This window comes from Tursiops truncatus, chromosome 1, assembly GCF_011762595.2.
Source record: "Tursiops truncatus isolate mTurTru1 chromosome 1, mTurTru1.mat.Y, whole genome shotgun sequence".
In the NCBI taxonomy this organism is placed as follows: domain Eukaryota; kingdom Metazoa; phylum Chordata; class Mammalia; order Artiodactyla; family Delphinidae; genus Tursiops; species Tursiops truncatus.
This window is the reverse complement of record NC_047034.1, coordinates 41,915,912-41,934,619: the sequence shown is the minus strand read 5'-3', so window position 1 is coordinate 41,934,619 and position 18,708 is coordinate 41,915,912. Positions and strand designations below refer to the sequence as shown.

Below are 18,708 nucleotides of genomic sequence, written 5' to 3'. Positions count from 1 at the left end.
CTTTAACTGTTTTGTCACCTCCTAACATCACATGCATCAGCTGTTGGGCTTTTGTTACGGGTATTGTAGAACTAATCCGCTGTGGCTGGTCTACTGTGCAGTAAATAAAACAGAAACGGGCTTCTCAGACAATTCTGCATGAATATTTCAGATGGCTTTTACAACTCCGATTCACAAAATCAAATAAATAAATAACTCCCACAGTCCCCCGCCCCGGCCTCTACCCACACAGAAACAAAACCCCTCAAACTAGACCCAGATGCCTCCAAGTCAACTGCATTGAAGGCACTGACTTGAGCCTTCAAGCAATTGTTTGAGTGAAGTTGAAAGAACAGCGATCTCTAAACTTCAACACTGTGGTGTTTGTATTTATTATTAGAGTTAAACACGTCTGATTCCGAAAACTGGGTAAGAGGCTTTGAAAATCTCGAGAGCTACTTTTCTCCTTGGGCTTTCTAAAAAAAGATGTCATGCCATCAGTAGTATATAGTTAGAGTTGCCCTATCAAATCGCTTTTATTGTTTCCATCTGCATTTTCTTCCCTTCCACTCATCTGAAAGGGGTCAAAGGAAGATGCTTGTGCATCTAATTCATCCTAAGAGCGTTTCCAAAATGTTTAACCTGTACTGGAGCACAAAAGGAAAAGCAAACTTGGGGCCAGGATTTTTGCAACTGAATTGACGTCGTGAGTTCTCTTAAGGGATAGATAATGTACTAACCATAACCATATACAGTGAGGCATTTTTCTAGACAACTTCTAAGTGTCTTTGGAGAAGTTAAAAAGAAAAAGGGCATCTGTACGCGGCTGCGTGCATGTGCACACACACAAACATCAAGATCCTAGGAAAGGAGACAAAGTTGAAGTACTTTCCCGAGCATTCATTCACCCTAGTGTGCACGTGATTCCTCTAAACAAACTCTCCCATCCCTGATGTTTGTTAAGTAAATATTGATCAAGGAGAGACATATCTCCTGACGGCAGTGGCACAAACTGGGGACTTAGACTGCAGACAGAGTGGACTTAAATGGATAAACTCAGATGCTTCAGTAACTCCTCATTGAGATTATCAGACAAAAAGGGAAGGACAGATACGTTATTGCTGTTCCTCTCCACTGTCTCACTCTCACTGAATTCTCCTGCCAGAGGTGGAAGAGGGGAATCGCGGAGCTATGAAAGATGGTGACAAGATGCTGCGACTAGGGGGTCTCCCTTAGCAGTCACACACGCATTTATCCTGCGTGTACAGCCGGGGACTAGCTGGCCCTTCAGAAGGGCAGAAAGGGTGCAGGGGATGGTGAGATTGTGTTCCAGTGCCCTCTCATTATGGGGAAGGATTGGATGGGAAAACAGGCACGAATGGGCTTTGTATCCAAATGTATCCAAATAGTATCCAAATGTAAGGTGGTGGTTAGAACCTTAAGGAGGAGTCCATCCACTTCCTAGGAGCCAGTTCACTGTGATTATTAAGTGTATGCAAAGCAGTGTCTTGAGAGATGCTTTGAGGAGGTTCACGTGGCTGATTTTATTGGCCGAGTGAACACACTGAGAAAAGTTGCTTTGTGTTTCCCAAGTTTTATTTCAGTCATTTCATGAGTGTGACCAGAATCCTGTCAGGGGCTGAACGGCCACATAAGCTTCCCTGGAAAGGCCAATTTTAAAATCAACTCTAGAGACTAGGTTTTGTGTACTAGGCACTGAGCACCACAGTCAAAGAGCAAGGTGTTATATTTAAGAGTTCCTACCAAATGGCTACATGGCGTTTAAAATTTAATAGGATGCTCGCACCTCTGTTTCAAAGGACTGGAATTATTCAGGGAGCGCTGGCTACAAAACTGCTTGCAGATGCTACACCGAATGAGGCCGAGGAAGAATCTGCAGCCACAGCCGGGCTTCAGACTAAAGTCTCTCTGACTCCGATGCTCCAGGTGGCTTCAGCTTTCAGGGACCTTACAGGATTAGGTCAGTGTGATGCCCACACAATTTGAGGCCTATGAGTGGGCTCACCTCCTACTTACATGTTTTGCTACTTAAATATGTGAAGGCTAAATGCTTATAGGAAGTGGCTAGAGTTCAAGGCTATCCTTAAAACAAAACAACGAAAAAAGAACCACCCCCCCCCCCGCCATGTTTCCTCCGTCTAAGCAAAGGAACACATGGCAGTAACAGTCTGTATCAATTTTTTGTAAACCTTCAAAAGAACAATGTTCTGTTGAGCAAAATTCAGTAGCATTCTGTAAACATTAATTTAAGGAAATCAATAGACTCAGTGAACTAAAGCCATATTGCAAGATAAACTGGCCAGAGTGCCACTTTGTCAAATAGATTTTCGTTTTCTCGGCCTGATAAAGACAGTTTCAAAACGGGGCAAACGTGTTGCAACCAAGGTTTGAAAAGTATGTGGCCTTCAAACAGTCTGCTCATTCTTCCTACAAAGCTGGATAAACATACTTTAAAAGTGATAAGACGGTTTAGAATTGATCTGGCTTTCAAATTTTACATGGGGTAGATTTCTTGGTTGTCTCACAGGAAAAGAGAAAAAACAAAATAATGCGCACATTCAGAATAGAAAATAAATGTACTTGGGAGAAGGGGTTAAATTGTCTTGAGAAAAAGAGCTCTGGGGGCAGTGTCGGTTGATGCTTGATTTTAAAAAAAGAAAGGAAGAAAGAAATCTTTATTCATGCTGACCTGATGGGCAACAGGCTTTCTTGCCAAACTCCAAAAGCCAAACTCTCTAGTGGGTTTGGGATCAGAGGTTTCAGCTGGTGGAAGCTGCTCCTTTCTGTGAGCACCATGCAGTGTCATATTAATATGCAAGGGAGGAGCTGGGGGCGGGGAGGCCGACCTGGGGAAGGGCCGGGGAAGGACCCTGAGTGGGCGAGATCCACGCAACAGCCTCAAGGTTTCTCTCGGCCAGCCTGCAAGAACTGCAGGGATAATTAGGAAAAGTGGCAAAAGGAAAGCCTGTCTCTTGTCTTGTGGCTACAGCAGGGACCTGCACTGAGCTTGTGGGGATACACTTCCAAGTGAAATTGCCCGCCATCCCGATGCCACACCAGCTCTTATAAATGCCGGCAAAGTGGCGCCCGGCTAGGACATGGTGCAAACAGTCCGTTGGAGGGAATGTAATAAAAAGAACGAAGGGTCACACGGGAACTGCAAGGAGGGAGGTTAAGGATCTACCTTGACTGGACAGTGGAGCGCCATGGCAAAGGATGCCAGGCAGTGGACTCTGGTCTGCGGTGTGGCCGTATGGGCTTGGCCATCACCCCTCACGTGGACTTCTCTCAACAGCGCGAAGGAAGGGCCAAGGCTGCCCTGAGGAGTTTCTTTGTTGCCTCATCTGAATTTGAACCTTTTACCTTTTAAGAGTGGGTATTCCCAAATTACAGAATTCACAATAAAATTCCTATATGTTTCAGATGTTGATAACATACACATTGATAAAATGTGCTGGGATTGAGCATTTGGAAAAACTGTGACTTTAGGTAATAAAAACGACTGCCTTCACATCGATGCTACCTGTTAATAATTCGTGTATACATTTTAAACTGTGTAAACATCCCACTGGCAACTTTGCCTATAGATACCAAGATAAATAACCATGTCTCCCACAGCCCCAGAAAAGGAAGTACTAGCTTGCTGGGAATGGAATGACGAATGTCTTTATAATAAACTCTATGAGGCTGTCAAAATTATTTTGTGCCGCTGAAATCTGGTTCACCAAATATGCCTAAAGTGGCTAGTTTGCTTGCTCATGCTTGGAGGTCTTGGTGTTGTATGTATTAGGAAATACAGTAGTTGTCATGTTATTCGTTGTCATGAGTTAAATTTTCCTTCTCTCCCAAACACGTCTCAACACATGACTCCAAGTTTAAATGAGCATCAGTCAAAATAAAACAAAAACAAAATCATAGAAAAGGCATCAAACGCTAAAATCTCATATTTTCTCCCGTCCCTCCACCCCCAAGAGACTATAAAGATACTCTCCCATCTTAAAAACAAGGGTGAGCTCTCTGCTGGAAGGACACATCTGGTAGGCTGTTCGGATAAGATGGGACCGAGACTACTGCATCAAAGAAGCGTAGTTTTGGAACTTCAGAACTAGAAAGGATCTCAGAGAGTTCACGTTCTACCAAAGAGAGAAAAAGCCTCTGCCAGGGGTCGGCAAACTTTTTCTACAAAGGGCTGGACAGTAAATACATAGGCTTTGTGGACTACATTTGGTCTCTGCTGCATATTCATCTTTTTCACATTGCTTTACAAATATAAAAACCTTTCTTAACAAGGGTCATAAAAAACAGATTCAGTGCCAGAGCTGGCCTGTAGGCCAGAGTGTGCCAAGCTCTGCTCTCAGCCACACTTAAGAGCTAACCACTTTTCTGAAGGCCTAATGCTCTTTCATTCTTCTCTAATCCTGTGTCAGCACACTAGTAGTTCTTGCAAGGGTAGCTGGGATCAACATACCCGAATTCAACCTACATTGTCACGCCACTCCTCAGATGCGTGTAAGGCTGGCCGTGTCTACAGGAATAATTAATGGACCACACAGAGAGATGCGAAGAACCAGGTGGACCTCAGTCTTGCCCTGCTTTGACAGCGAGCTTTTCGTTAGGAGCTTTCCTGCCAGCAAATATTCAAACGAACTACATGGAGGAATCTATCCCTCCTTCGTGACACAGGTAATGAATCAGCTTCGAGGGGAAAATAAGCAGTATACCAGTCACTCTGCAGCCTTAACTAACTTCCCTTCAAGTCAACCCCATGAATTATGTGCCAACCGCGTCTGAGTTCAAGACAGGCTCATAGTGCTTGAAGTTTAACTTTTGCTACCATTACTGGGTGAGGCAGTAGGATAAATAGGGCCAAGCTTGCTGCCCTTCTTGGATGGGAGATTATTCAAAAACAACATGGCATCAACTCTCCAATATTGCACGAAGGAAGCTGGGGCACGGATAATCGCAGTTACTCCTGTTTCGTTGGAGAATGCATCCCGTGATTGTTTTCTGCAGAGGTTTACCTTCATAATTCCGCTTTGCCCAGGCTAACATCAGAACTAGCGTGTGTCCTTTATTCATGTGGGTGGAGCAATGTGAGAGAGAAGCCTAGGGAGAGACTGCTAGGAAGTGGGGTTGAGGCAGGACAATGAGAATAGCATTGCTCAGAGTAAGCACCAAAGAAGGCACTGGGAGATACGGATGCTAGATGAACAGAGCTTCGGAGAACGCCGGGTCACGGGAGATGCCGCCTCTCTGCTGACAACAGCTGATGCAGCCCCAATAATACCTGGGTTGTTTTGGGAAGGGACTGGGATGAAAGGCAAAAAAGTCAGAAAAATTCTGCTTTGTGTCCTAGGGAACTCTATGGGTTTCTCCTCCAGGCTTACCCTTTGCAAAACTAAGCATGAGCCGTATTTCAAAAGCAACCTAAGAGTTTTGTGAAGGGCTTCGACATTCCTTTTTCAAGAAAGGTAAATAGCTCGGAAAGTCAGAGAAACAGATTCCAGAAGGGCCCCGGGAGCCTTTGGAAGTCCTCTAGAACCCTACCGACACCTCATGGGTCTGGAGGTTATGTCTGCGGTGGGAAGACTTAGGATGCTGTCGAGACCTGGGACTGGCCCTGCTGAAAGGCAGGGTCAGGAGTCTACATACAAATTATTTGGTACACCTTCAGGTCATTTAAGATGATGAATCTCTGGGAATTCCCTGGCAGTCCAGTGGTTAGGACTCCACGCTTTCGCTGCTGAGGGCACGGGTTCAATCCCCGGTTGGGGAACTAAGATCCCGCAAGCTGCGCAGCACAGCCAAAAAAAAAAAAAAGATGATAAATCTTTGAAAAATACTCTCTGTATTAAAGGAAGTACAGTGGCCTTGAGAGCACAGCCGACTTCTGCTTCTGATCATGCCTCTTCCTTCACCCCTACTCAAACCCCCATATCTGTGCTCAGGGAATATATTACCTTTTACTAAAAGTCATTTTTAGTACCAGATTTTATTTTCCACCGTTAAGGTAGCCTTAAAAAAAAAAAACAGAGGTTGGGTACAATTACCGTTAAGAAAGATAGAAAAAAACATATCCAGGTGACCTGTGTGAGGATTGGATACCTCCCAAACACAACGCTGTACATACAAAATCCCAGTGGAAAAGACATTCCCGATTGACTACTATCATTTGAGACATGCTTAAAGGGAAGGATGATGTTGCTTTTACAAAAACTACCAACCAAACCTAGTAGTGACGGTCGTTATAACATCCAAAACAATTAATTCTGTCTTGAAAGAGGGGAGATGTTGTATATTCTACAGAAGTTAATACGTATTACACAGGCCGATTGTCTGGGCTGAGTTGTGGCCCCGGTGGAACGTGTGTGGGGACAGGTATACAGGCTCTCTGTTAGTTTGTTCAGGTCCATATCGTCTCCTAGAAAACCCACAGGCATGAGGGCTTCTCGGATGAATGACCTCACTGTTTGGCTGCCCTAGCCACCACAACAAAGTGAGCAGCAGATATAATGCCAATAAATTGTCTATGAATTTGAAAAATTCGCCTCTATAATCCCAGCAAGGGAGTTGCCACATCTCCAAGGGCACTGTTAAAAGATCTGCAAAGAGGGCCTTGGGAGAACACTAAACTGGGCACCCTGGAGATTTTTACTAAGATAATTAAGACACAGCAGCACCCCAAGGGTGGAAGTGGCCCCACCTGGTTGCCATCTGTATTCCCAGGGCCTCCACAGTCACTGCTTAAAGCTTTGCATCCTGCACGGGACTTATGTAGAGAAGGCATAATGTCTTCTGTTCTAGAATCGCAGAATTTCAGAGCTAGAACAAAGCTCTGTTTTGAATCTTATCACTTTACAGGTGAACGAAGTGGAGCCCACAGAGGCAGGTGCTGCCAGGGGCAGACCCTCCCATCTGGGGCTCCTTCCACGCTACCCTGTCATCTCGTGGCTGCCCTTCTCATCTGGAACCCATGACTCCAGAAGCCCGGAGCTGTTCCGGGCTGCTGTCATCTTTATAGCCAACCTTGGGGCAGGAGGAATCACTTTCTCTTTTCAAAACCAGTTTTGCACTGACTCTTTGTCCCAATTCTAACGGGAACTCCCTGTTTGCTCTTCTGTTTGTTTGTTTTCCTGTTTAGGGTCAGCAGGAAATGATGCAAGAGTTGGGTTACTGACAGTGGCGACAAGGGAACTTCTCTTTGGCTTGACAAATGAATGAAAGCAAATGCTTATATAGCGCTGACTTCGTGCTAACATATTCATGGACGTTCCTTTAATTCTCACAACAACTCTGTGAGGTAGGCACTATCATTTCCCCCATTTTACAGATGAGGACGCTGAGGCAGGCACAGAGAGGGTAAGACACTTGCCAAGGTTTCACTGCTAGAAAGCGTCAGCGCTGGGATTTGATCCCAGGGACTGGTTCCAGAAACCATGCTCTTAAGTTCTACGCTGTTATTAGTCCAGGACCACTGACATTGGAAAGACTCCCCCAAAGGAAGTCCCTTTTAAGATCTCAAGGTGATGTTTTTATATAAAATTATACCTACTTGTAAGTGAACATTTTGTTTCCTGCTTGAGAATAATACAGAGATCAGAGCTTTCTTGCCTTAGTTGTCATTTTTGTAGACTCAAGCCCAAGGTTAAGGCTGTGTCTTCATGATGTCAAACACTCCAATACGTTACCTACAAAAACACTGAAAACATCTGCACAGCAGGGTGGATCTGTGCAATTTTTATTTGGCTGGATATGTTCCGTAGAACAATCAGATTTGCAAGAATACTTGCCAAGGGTCTCATAAATTGGTCTCATAGGATCATTTGAACCAGTAAGTGCTACTGAGACGCTAGTCAAGAAATCCAGCCTCTGAGGATGAACTTTGGGGGCGATCAGAAAAGCCGCACTGGAGGTGTATGTGAGGTATAAAACCGTGATGTGGCTGCCCACTGGAATTCTGCCCTGTTGTCCTGTAATTGTAACTGTCCCTCAGGAAAACATGGTCCTGCCGGAAGAGCATTACAGAAGGGCTGCTAAAATGATCAGACGCAACCCACTTACTGTATGAGATTAGACTTTTAAAAAGGATTAGAGCTCCTTAATCTGGAGAAATGAAGATTAAGGGGGAGTAATGATCAAAGTCTCTAAAATCAGAGAGGAAATGGAGAATATGGCCACAGTCCTGTTCACAAATCCCAGGATATTCTAACAAGGGATATCCCTTTGGAGTTCCAGGGAAATCACTTTAACAGCCATACAAAGAAGATACTATTTTCACAGCAGGTAAGACATTTAGAGAATGACTACCTTGAGAAGTGGTGTATTCTGAGAATGGAGTTACATTTTTAAAAAGGTTTTAATAAACCCAGGGCTGATAAAACCATAATGATCTAAAAATGGCAGGTTAGCAATGTTCTGGGGACATCCTGAGTCTTTCGAAAATGATGCAATCAGTGACAGGTACCCGCCTCTCCCGACATGCTCCCTGCCCAGGGCTGCTGGCCTACTGATCTGGCCACCTCTGTCCTCACTCTGTTACCTAGCTTGTTCCTAATATTCAGAACAGGGGTCAATGACTGGTAAGCTCAGAAACCTAGTACAAAACAGCAACTCACTCCTCGGAGGGGGTTTTCTTTAATCCTTGCCAGGGTCTTTGTCCTCGGATTCCGAATTAGAATTCAGGACAGTGATCTGACCATGCTTCCTATAAAAAATATGAACTTACTCCTTTCAGTAGACCTTCAAATTAAAATCTACATTTTACTCAAACAGAGAGACGTTGGAAACATCTTATGTTGCAGTGGTGGGGGGACAGAACTGGTTAAACTCTCTATTGGAGAAGCTGCTAACACAGATCAATTAACTCACATTTAAGGGGAAATTAAACATACCGATTATGTAGTACCCATCACAGCCCAAGATATTAAGCTCTAAAATTTCCTGCAGTTAATGTAGAAATCAGCACACCTTAAGAAAAGCTGTGCTGTATGTATTCTAAACATATAGAATAAAACTCGAGAGAAATGTTTTAGCTCGTTTCCAAAACAGCCACGTGTTCGTCACTTTCAATATCTAATAATAGGTCATTGTTGGGGAGCCAAAGGCAGCCAAAAATAAATAAATTAAAAAAAAAAAGGTTATGACAGCAGGAGGAGGGGGCAGGGGATTTTGGGAGGGGGTAGAGTGCAGACGAAGATGCCATGCAGAGAAAAAGAACCTTCAGATGACTATAACATGCTCAGCGAGGCATGAAGAATATTTTCTGTACTCACATTTTAGACTGCTTGCTGAAGATTGGTAAAACGTGGCAATGTGCAGGAGGAAATAAAAGAGCCGAGGAGAGGGAAGGGGCTGCAGGAGAAAGGCACCCATCTCCAAGCAAATGCCTAATAAGTCCTCATTCTAACCGTAAGTGCCACTGTAAGTTGGGAGCAATCCCGTGGTATCTTTTCAAACTGCAAGTCTGAAAACGTTAGTCCTCCTGTTGGGGAGATATTCAGAATCACTCTTCGTCTGGGGAGGAGAAAAGTAGGAAGGTGGGAAGGGGTGAGGATGGGTTAAGGGGTAAAGAGTTGCCTTGTTTCGCGTTGTGCACTTTCAAGGGCTCTGGGCAAGAACACTGGGACATCTGGAGTTCAGAAGTCGAGGAAAATGGGGAAGAACCAGGAAGATGAATACGCGATCATCAGCTGCACAAAAGAACGGAGCAGAAAGAAGCCTGGATTTGGGCACTCGCGTCTGGCAAGGAGGCCGCCAGCAGGGCTAATGAAGCATTTGTGGTGCAGGACGATTGCCAGCGCAACAAAGAAGATGTGCTTGGGCTCTGCAGATGTGCCAGGGCCCCCAGAGCAAAATAATGACATAATCACCATCAGTGTCACAGACCAGACTGTACACAAGGTGACAGGGGAGCAGGGGGGCTGTAATACACACACGGGGAGGACTCGCCGGGGCCCATGGCGGCTGCGCCCTGAGGCCTGGGACGCGGGCAGGACTACCTGCCTACCTCTCTCTAGCTGTATCTCACATCCTAAGGTGAGGCTTGTCCCCACCACTGGTGGCTGTGTTTTATCCAATCCCAGCTACTCCTGAAGAGGCCACAGAAATCTGAAAAGCTTACGAGAGATTCAGACTGGTTGGAAAAGGCTGGAAAAAGAGGAGGAAGGGGAGAAACGGAAGGAAAGAGTTTTGAGTAAAACTCCTTGTGATTCTGCTAAGTTCTGTGCTCCACCTTCCACGAACCTGACCCTAGCCATTCAACCCAACCCGAGGGACAAACATTAGCATGAGTGTCAAGGTTTCCTGCTGCAAAGAAAATGCAAGAAATATTTGGGGGCGCCTGGAGGGAGGATCGCACAGTAGCAATAAATGGTCCACCTCAAAGCAGAGCACGAAAACAACAGGAAGGCAGGAGGGAGCTGCCCCTGCCCATTTTAAACAAGGTCTCTCAGCTGGCCTCGGCACCTGCCCTGGCTCCAGCTTCGTAAGGTGGGTGTGTTAGTACAGCTGTCTGGCTTTTAAGTGACTTTTGTCAGTTTGAAAGTGAAAAGTCTGTTTGAGGAGCTGAAAGAACAATAGCCCAGAGGCCGGAAGAAGGGCTGGCAACACAAAGGACTTAGACTACACTACTGTCCCTTTTCATTACTTCTAATGAAAGATTCATAAGAATAACTTTAATTTTTTATGATCCCCTTTTTGGTATGACTCTAGTAGTTGTGTCAACTTCCAGATCCAGGTTCTCTTTCAATAGCAAAGGGTCTGTTGTGAGAGTGTCTTCAAAGAACAACAGGGACAGAATAGATTCTGCCCATCCTGTAGGCCCCTTTCTCCAGAAGACACTGCTCTCAGGGACACAGAAATGCTCTTTAAATACGGTTTCCTTCTGCCTTGAGGTCTCTGTGAACACTACAGGGAAGCGATCTTAAACCTCTCTAACGTGCTGGTTCAACTGCTCCTAGGAAGAACGATTCTATTTGTTTTCTTGGCTTCACTCTATTTAACAGGAACAGTAGTATAATCATCATTAATCGCTCTCTTTTCCCTTTACTTTGCAAATAGCTGTCTCCATAGTGCATCTTTATTTGGTGTCTCAGCCAAAAGGGCAGGGGTAGGGAGGGGGGGCGGGGAACAGGTTGTATTTGTTTTACGTCCTGTTACCAAATAGCACTGAAGACTGGCTTGAGGCAATCGTTGAAGGTGAAACAATATTTTAAAACGAGGATAATCTACTTTCAAGAACCAAAGTCCTACGCTTCGTCAGAAGAATGTTTGCAAAAACATTCATTCTGGCAAGTGTACACTGAAGTGGTTAAGAGAAGTGACTGAACGATCATTTCATTTTCTGCCCTATGGCTGAAAAAGAACCCAACAGTTAAAAGTGCAATAAAATCCTGGGGGCGGGGCCGGGGTGGGATGGGGTGAGGAAATGTGATTTAAAATGTTATCTGCCACGTGAAAAGGGATCACCAACTTTTGAACAAGCCTGGGGTTCGCTAAATGAGTTTGTTTAATCTAGGCGAAATAAACAGGCTGCTTTTCAAGAGGTGGTTAGACCTGCAGACATTTAATCCAGGATGGGCCGAACACAATGATACCGACCCACTGAAAGCTCCAACCACCACCGGCGGCTCTCAGCAGAGAACGGGCTCCCTTTCTCCTATTGATAACCCTTTGTGGGGCACAGAGAAAGAGGCGAGGCGAGGAGAACTGAACGTCAGACAATGGCCATCATGCCACACACTGTCTCTGAACTTTCCTCATCTCTGAAGGACAATTAATTATGAAGGCCTTAGGGGTAGGTCGAAGCAAGGGAAAAACCCAATGCTGTCCCAGCAGTGGACGCGGCTGCCACCTCTGTGTTTGCTAAATGGCTTTGCCTGTTGGGGTACAGCCACCAAGAGAGCCAATAGATCACTGGGCGGGGGGAGGTGTGGGAGGAAAGCAAAAGATTTTTTTGTGTGTGCGCCTGCCCTTGTATAATTCTATTCTCACTGTGAACTCATCCATACACAAAACACAAGGACAATTTTTTTTTTTTTAAAGAGAGAAAAGCCACAGGGTAGGTTGCAGCAGAAACGGCCTCTCAGTGGTGTGTTAAAAAGGATGGTCTTTTCACCAAATCATTTCACAGAGGCAAAACAGACAAACACAAAGAGTTGAGACTTTTTCTCTGACATTAAATGGAGTAACTGATAAGGTCAGACATATGATACCTAAAGACATGAATCTGTGAACTCTTGAAGTCAAAGGGCCTCTCTGTGCCGAGGAACAATCTTTCAAAGGAAATAGATCATAGAACTCCACTGAATCTGCTTTAAACTTTATGAAGCAGGAGGAGAAAAAGCTCTAAGTAGGGAAGCTTGACAGAAGAGCCTTGAACTATTTTCTGAAGGAAAGATGAGACCCTCCCTAGGCTGCCACAAAACATCTTTTTTTTTTTTTTTTCTAAAGGCTCCTCTGAACTTTGATACCAAGACACTGCCATTGAAAGTTGTATAATTATGTGCTATAGCCACTGTAGAAAATGCTTTGTTCCCCCCAACAAAGGACAATAAGCAAAGTAAAGCGACATTACACTGTATCTTTTTCTTTAAGAATGTTGAGAAAGGTCATGGAATGCTATAACTAATAAAGCTGTTGAGTAAGGAGGTTTGAACGTTGATCTTCCTGTGCTTGAATGTAACCCGATGACAAAAAAGACACAGGGCGCTAAAAATGCAACGACATTACCAAATAGATGATAAATCAATGGGCCTGCTTCATTATACTGATCAACACCTTGAATCCCAGATGGACGGCGGTGCAAAAATGAAGCTTCGGGCACGCAGTTCTCCCTGTGCCCTCCCCTACCCCTGCCACCTCCCCCCCCCTTCCCCACCCAGCCTGGCGTCTTTACGGCTCCCTCCTTCAAATTTCAGGCAATCATTCTGTACGAGGAATATGTTTCCAGATAGCCATGTGTGTACATATATTTAGAGAACATTCATTTAGTCTCTTAAAAGATCAATTTGGCTTGTCAATGGGGGGACTGGCAGGGAAGGAAACGGCAAAGGTTTCTTTTCCTCCTGCCACCCACCAAGAGTGCGTTGTGTGATCGTTTAAATGACACCTCGGCTTTGAGGCCAAAAGACTGCAAGAGCAGTAAAAGGGTTTCCCTCCTGTGCCAGTTTTCCAAATGATCACTCATATTTAAGTATCTATTTGGAGCAGAGGGAAGCGCTTCCTAAATCCACCTGTCCTCATTTTTCTTTAAAGAGGGGACAGGGCGAATGAAGGACTTCCAAATATATTAAATCTTCTTAAACGTGCGTCGTGTGGAAAGCGGGAGTGGGCTGGGAATGGGGGTGAGCCTGGTGGAGGGAGTGGATGCTCTCTATGTGTTTAAGTGTCATGCGTTTGGGTGGGTGTGTGCGTGGGGGGATGTGAGGAGTGCTGCCTTTTCATTTTCTCTTTCTAAGAGGAGAGTGAGAAGACACAGAGAGAGGCCTGCAGAAGTACCCTTCTTGCCTGTCATGTGACACCTAGAAATAAGTCAAACCACTGGCTCCACGATGGAGCGTCTGCCCCGTGAGTTATTAGTATCTTAGGAAATGACAGTTACAAGCCCACTAATCAATGAATCAAGTTCTCTTTTCTATTTGTTTCTAAGCCTTCCATCCAAAGCCCTGGGTCTTTATTGAGGGCAAGGGAAGTTAGTCACTCCTCCTGCGAGTTTGGACCCTGCCCGCAGTTAATTGGCTAGCCACTAATGGCCCACGGGGGACACCTGGCTGACCACCGCGGGGGAAGAGCTAGCTCATGGGAATGGAGAAAAGGAGAAGGAGTGCTCAGGGAAGTCTTGGAAATTGATTGCAAGCCTTGCCTTCTTTCCTGCCCCAGTTGTGAGGGAAACAGAAAAGCAATACAGTCCAAAGCACATGCCCCTGCGGTCAGAAGGGTCAGCCCAGAAGAAGGGGTCTGCGACATTCTCTTCCCAACCTCCATGCAGGCCATCCCAGACCCCAAGCTCTGGGTCATCCTGCCTTTCCCAGCGGCCAGCCTACCTCAGTCAACCTAGGGTGGCTGTCTTCCGGCTCCCTGAGCAGTGCGTTTAACCTTTGTGACTTACACAGATCGGTTGCCTTAGTCGAGTTCTCTGCAAAAACGTGTCAACCTGCCTTGGAAACTGACAGCGCTCATTGCCTTCTTTCCCTGCCACAGTTGTGAGGGAAACAGAAGTAATAAAATTCAACTCCTATGCCCCTGAAGTCAGAAGTATCAGTGTGATTTAAAAACTGGGAAGGAATCCCAAACCTCATTTCCCTCCCTATAAAAATCAATTTTGGAAGCTCTTCAAAATGAAGTGAGAATGAAGCATGGCAATATATACCATAACACCTGGAACGACGAACGTATTGTTACCCATCTCATTTAACGTGAAAAGCGGGAGTTAAAAATGAGGCCTGGACTTCCCTGGTGGCGCAGTGGTTGAGAGTCTGCCTGCCGATGCAGGGGACACGGGTTCGTGCCCCGGTCCGGGAAGATCCCACATGCCGCGGAGCGGCTGGGCCCGTGAGCCATAGCCGCTGAGCCTGCGCGTCCGGAGCCTGTGCTCCGCAACGGGAGAGGCCACAGCAGTGAGAGGCCCACGTACCGCAAAAAAAAAAAAAAAAAAAAAAATGCGGCCTGTCACTGAACGTGCCTGTCTGAACACCTTCACGGACTCGTGTTGGGAGGGAGATGCCCGACCCCTGTCCTGTAGCCAACTTTCTTCCCTTGAGCACAAGCTGAAAGCGTGGTTCATCCCCCCCTACCCTCCCCCTTCAGTGTCTTCTTCCACATCCCCTGGGACTTCTCAAGCTCTCACCACCCCAAGTCTGAATGCCGTGCCAAGAATCTTGGCAATTGTGTAAACTGATACAAAAGGCAGAACAGGCTCTCCTGTCACTTAGAAGGTTCTGACTCATACAAGACAGGAAATGCGCAGGGTCTAGAAGAGCAGGGAGATGCGAGCCACTCCCTCTGCACTAGTGATAAACCTTCCCCATCTGCTTTATTTTCCCGCAGGCCAGGGGTCAGCAGCCACTCCAGCCTTGAGAGCCATCAGCAGCAGGGGCTGGAGGGGGGTGGCGCTTAGCAGTGACAGAGGTGCCGCCAGCAAGCTTATGACAGAGGCAGAGGTGGAGCAGAAAGCTGAGAAAAGGCAAGGGGAGGAGGAGGAGGGAAAGAAGGAAGGAGAAGGTAGCAAAGGACAGACAAGCGTTAGCCTCACCCCCGCTCTCTCTCCCTGGCTCCCCTGTTCCCACCCACTTAGAACTGCTTTAGAAACAGTATAAAGCTTTAGGCAAGCTGAAGTATTTCTGGTATTAATATCCATATCATTAGGACTCACATTAAATTAATTAATATGGGTAGACCACTTAGAAGAGTGCCCAGAACATACTAAACAGTCAATAAATGTGAGCTATTTTATCATTGCTACAAACCACTGATTAACTGATTGAGAAATTTTAAAATGCAATCAAGAAGACGTTTTATTATTTGGCCAGCTAATGGTTGGTTTAATATATTCCTTTAAATTGATTGGATCTTTGGGCATCATGTAGGCATAACTTCTGTCTCTTTACGAGGCCCCATATCTGGTTAAAAATTTAAGAATAAACCAGGTGTACAGTTCTCTACTTTGCCATCTTCTTCACTTGCTCATTTTAGACTGCAGATGCACTTGACTTGCTCTTCAGGGGAGAAACTTAGATGCAAAAGTCAAGCAGTGCATGCAATAGCAGCTAAGGTATCAGATAGAGGTGCTGGGTCTACTTCTGGCTCACAGCCAGGGTCCACACTGGAAGAGCAACAATGATAAGACCAGTGGCTTTTTTTTTTTTTTTTTACAAATTTATTTATTTATTTTTGGCTGTGTTGGGTCTTCGTTGCTACGCGCAGGCTTTTTTTAGCCACAACTACTGAGCCCACGAGCCACAACTACTGAAGTCCGCGTGCCTACAGCCCCCGCTCCGCAACAACAGAAACCACCGCTATGAGAAGCCCGCGCACTGCAACGAAGAGTAGCCCCTGCTCACCGCAATTGGACCAGCGGCTTTTTAAGCATCTCACTTAAGCACTGACCTCCATGCACAAAGGCACAGAAAAGAAGGATCATCTTATCTGAAGATTTTATTAGTAAGTGCCCCAAACTGAGAGGCTAAATTAAAAACTACTTCATGATATTAGGATCATATGTGGTGGTAGGGGTGTGTATGTGCATATGTGTGGGTAAGTGGAGGGGGCAGGGCAGAATCCAGCTCCTGCTTTGTTCTTAGCACATTTCCGGAAAGAGCCTAGTTTTTACCGAAGGAGGAATAAGGCCCAGAATAGTCCAATAACTTGTCTGAAGTCACATGAGAAGTGACAAAATTGCTCCCTGGGCCCCATACTCTTTGCACTGAAGCAGTCTTAAAATAGACACTGCAGATAAAGGAGAGGTGGCCTGGCTGGAAGTGGATATGATTCACAAAGAGAGGAATATCAGATGGTAATCATATTAAAGGAGGATTTAGATGATGCTAAACGGAGCAGCTTGTTGGGTATCTCTTGATTCCAGCCATCCCGTTTGTGTCATTTTGGCCCTTGCGCTGAGTAGGGGATTAAAACCAACCAGGTAAGGTTTACACGACCCTAAAAAATCCTAATGGGCACTGTCAGGATTTGTTCTCTTGAGTATGTCACTCAGCAAAAATGCACAAACCATCCCGTGGATCTCGGGCAATTCTTTTATGAAGCTTGACGCACGCCGCCAAACGAATATTTATCATAATAAACTGCAATTAGTTCACTAGCACACCGCTGAATTCTCTTAGCTCAAAGTTGACAGCAAAAGACTTATCAGAAAGGGGGTGGGGAGAAGTGAAGCTTTTAATAAGATTTCTTTAAAATGTTTAGCCATCGTCATCATGCAGGAGAAACGGGTTCGATCCCTGGTCAGGGAACTAAGATCCTACATGCCACAAAGTGTGGCCAAAAAAAAAAAAAAAAAAAAAGTTTAGCCATTGTCACAATCTTCAGCTTTAGAAGAAATCTGCTAGAGTGTTCTGTCGAAACAGTAAACCAGTGCTCTGTTCCAACAGAGACTTTAAAATACTGAAGCAGTAAGTACAAGAAGGAGCCTCACTTTTAATGTGTTTGGCCAAAGAAAAACTTTGCTTATAACCCATTTGGCAAGAAAAATACATTGGTATTGGATAGCAAAGAGAAATTGGTGGCTTGCAGTATAAACACTCCAACTTTCAAGGAAAAACCATGACTTTCCCGCTGCTAAACTTCCCCATTCAGTTCTTCATAAGCCACAAAAACTGATCTGCTAAGACCACTGGGAGAAGGGTCCCCAGAGGAATGGGCAAGCAGCGGGGGACAGTGGGGTTCAGGTCGGTATTGACAAGGCCAGACCGAGGTGCCCCTTTCTCCTTTTTTTTTTTTTTTGCGGTACGTGGGCCTCTCACTGTTGTGGCCTCTCCTGTTGCGGAGCACAGGCTCCGGATGCGCAGGCTCAGCGGCCATGGCTCACGGGCCCAGCCGCTCCGCGGCACGTGGGATCCTCCCGGACCGGGGCACGAACCCGTGTCCCCTGCATGGGCAGGCGGACTCTCAACCACTGCGCCACCAGGGAAGCCCGCCCCTTTCTCCTTTGACACTGAGAACTTTGCGGGCATTTGGGGGTACCTATCTGCATAAGGAAAGCAAGAATATTAACATAAGGTCCGCGCACGAGCAGATGTGGGGGAAAAATTCTCCTCCTCAAGGTACTACAAGAGAAGGACCACCTTTGTCAAGCCACAGCCTGTCCATTCTCATCATCAGAGGTTCAGCCTGCAGAACCCTTCCCACATTCCCACTTCCAGCCATCATTGCCCCAGTCAGCAGGGCTCAGCGAAATGCTTTTGTGGGTACTGGGAGATTCGCTGGTGTTGTCTCATGGAAAGTCATCCCGTTCAATGAAAAACGCTGAGGCACCACATCAGCCAGTAAAGAAATGCCTTACTCATAGCCACACATCTCTTATAGTTGCATAGATACGGCTTTCTGGGAACCATCTGCACTGCTTCATATGTGCCTGGAATATGCAGGTTGCAGACACATGCAAGTATGTATAAGACTGTATGAAGGAAGGGCAGCAAGCCCGTGAAGCTGCACGTGTGCAAAATGAACACACAAGGGTGTCCTCCCAGAAGAACAAAACCAGAAGCAAACAAGCGAACAGAGATGTCCATGGGTCTCTTATCATAGGTACTTGGGAAATTCTCACACCGTTTCTTCCAGAAAGGAAATGAATGCTCATGAAAGTTTGAAACCATGGAATCACTTCCCCATCATCTTTCTAGACTTTTTAAGAAAACAACTTTTGAAGCTACCACTGAACGCAGCATATGTCAACTCAATCCACACGCCAGAATCTAAATGTGAAAAAGGCCTATTGGGGGAGGGACCTCTTCTCTGGAAAGGGAATCACTCTGTGTGTGTTCCTTGCTGCCGTTCCTTTGGATTCGCCAGTTCCCTCTTGTGTGGCCACATGGGTCTTCCAAGCAAGCAGCAGAGGCAGGGGATGGGAAAGGAAACGGAAGTGGGTCAGCTCCCAGGACTCTGACGGGACCCATGGGGGGGCTCTTCATTGCCACTCGACCTCTTACCCTACTGGGGGATGCTTGTGTGAGATACCAAAGCAGAAAAAAAAAAAAA

The 18,708-nt window shown here is 45.8% G+C and overlaps 1 protein-coding gene across 2 annotated transcripts in view; it reads right to left on the bottom strand.

Moving 5' to 3' along the window:
• PROX1 (prospero homeobox 1) overlaps positions 1-18,708 on the bottom strand; it is a 50,607-nt gene that overhangs the window by 8,080 nt on the left and 23,819 nt on the right. The window lies entirely within an intron of this gene.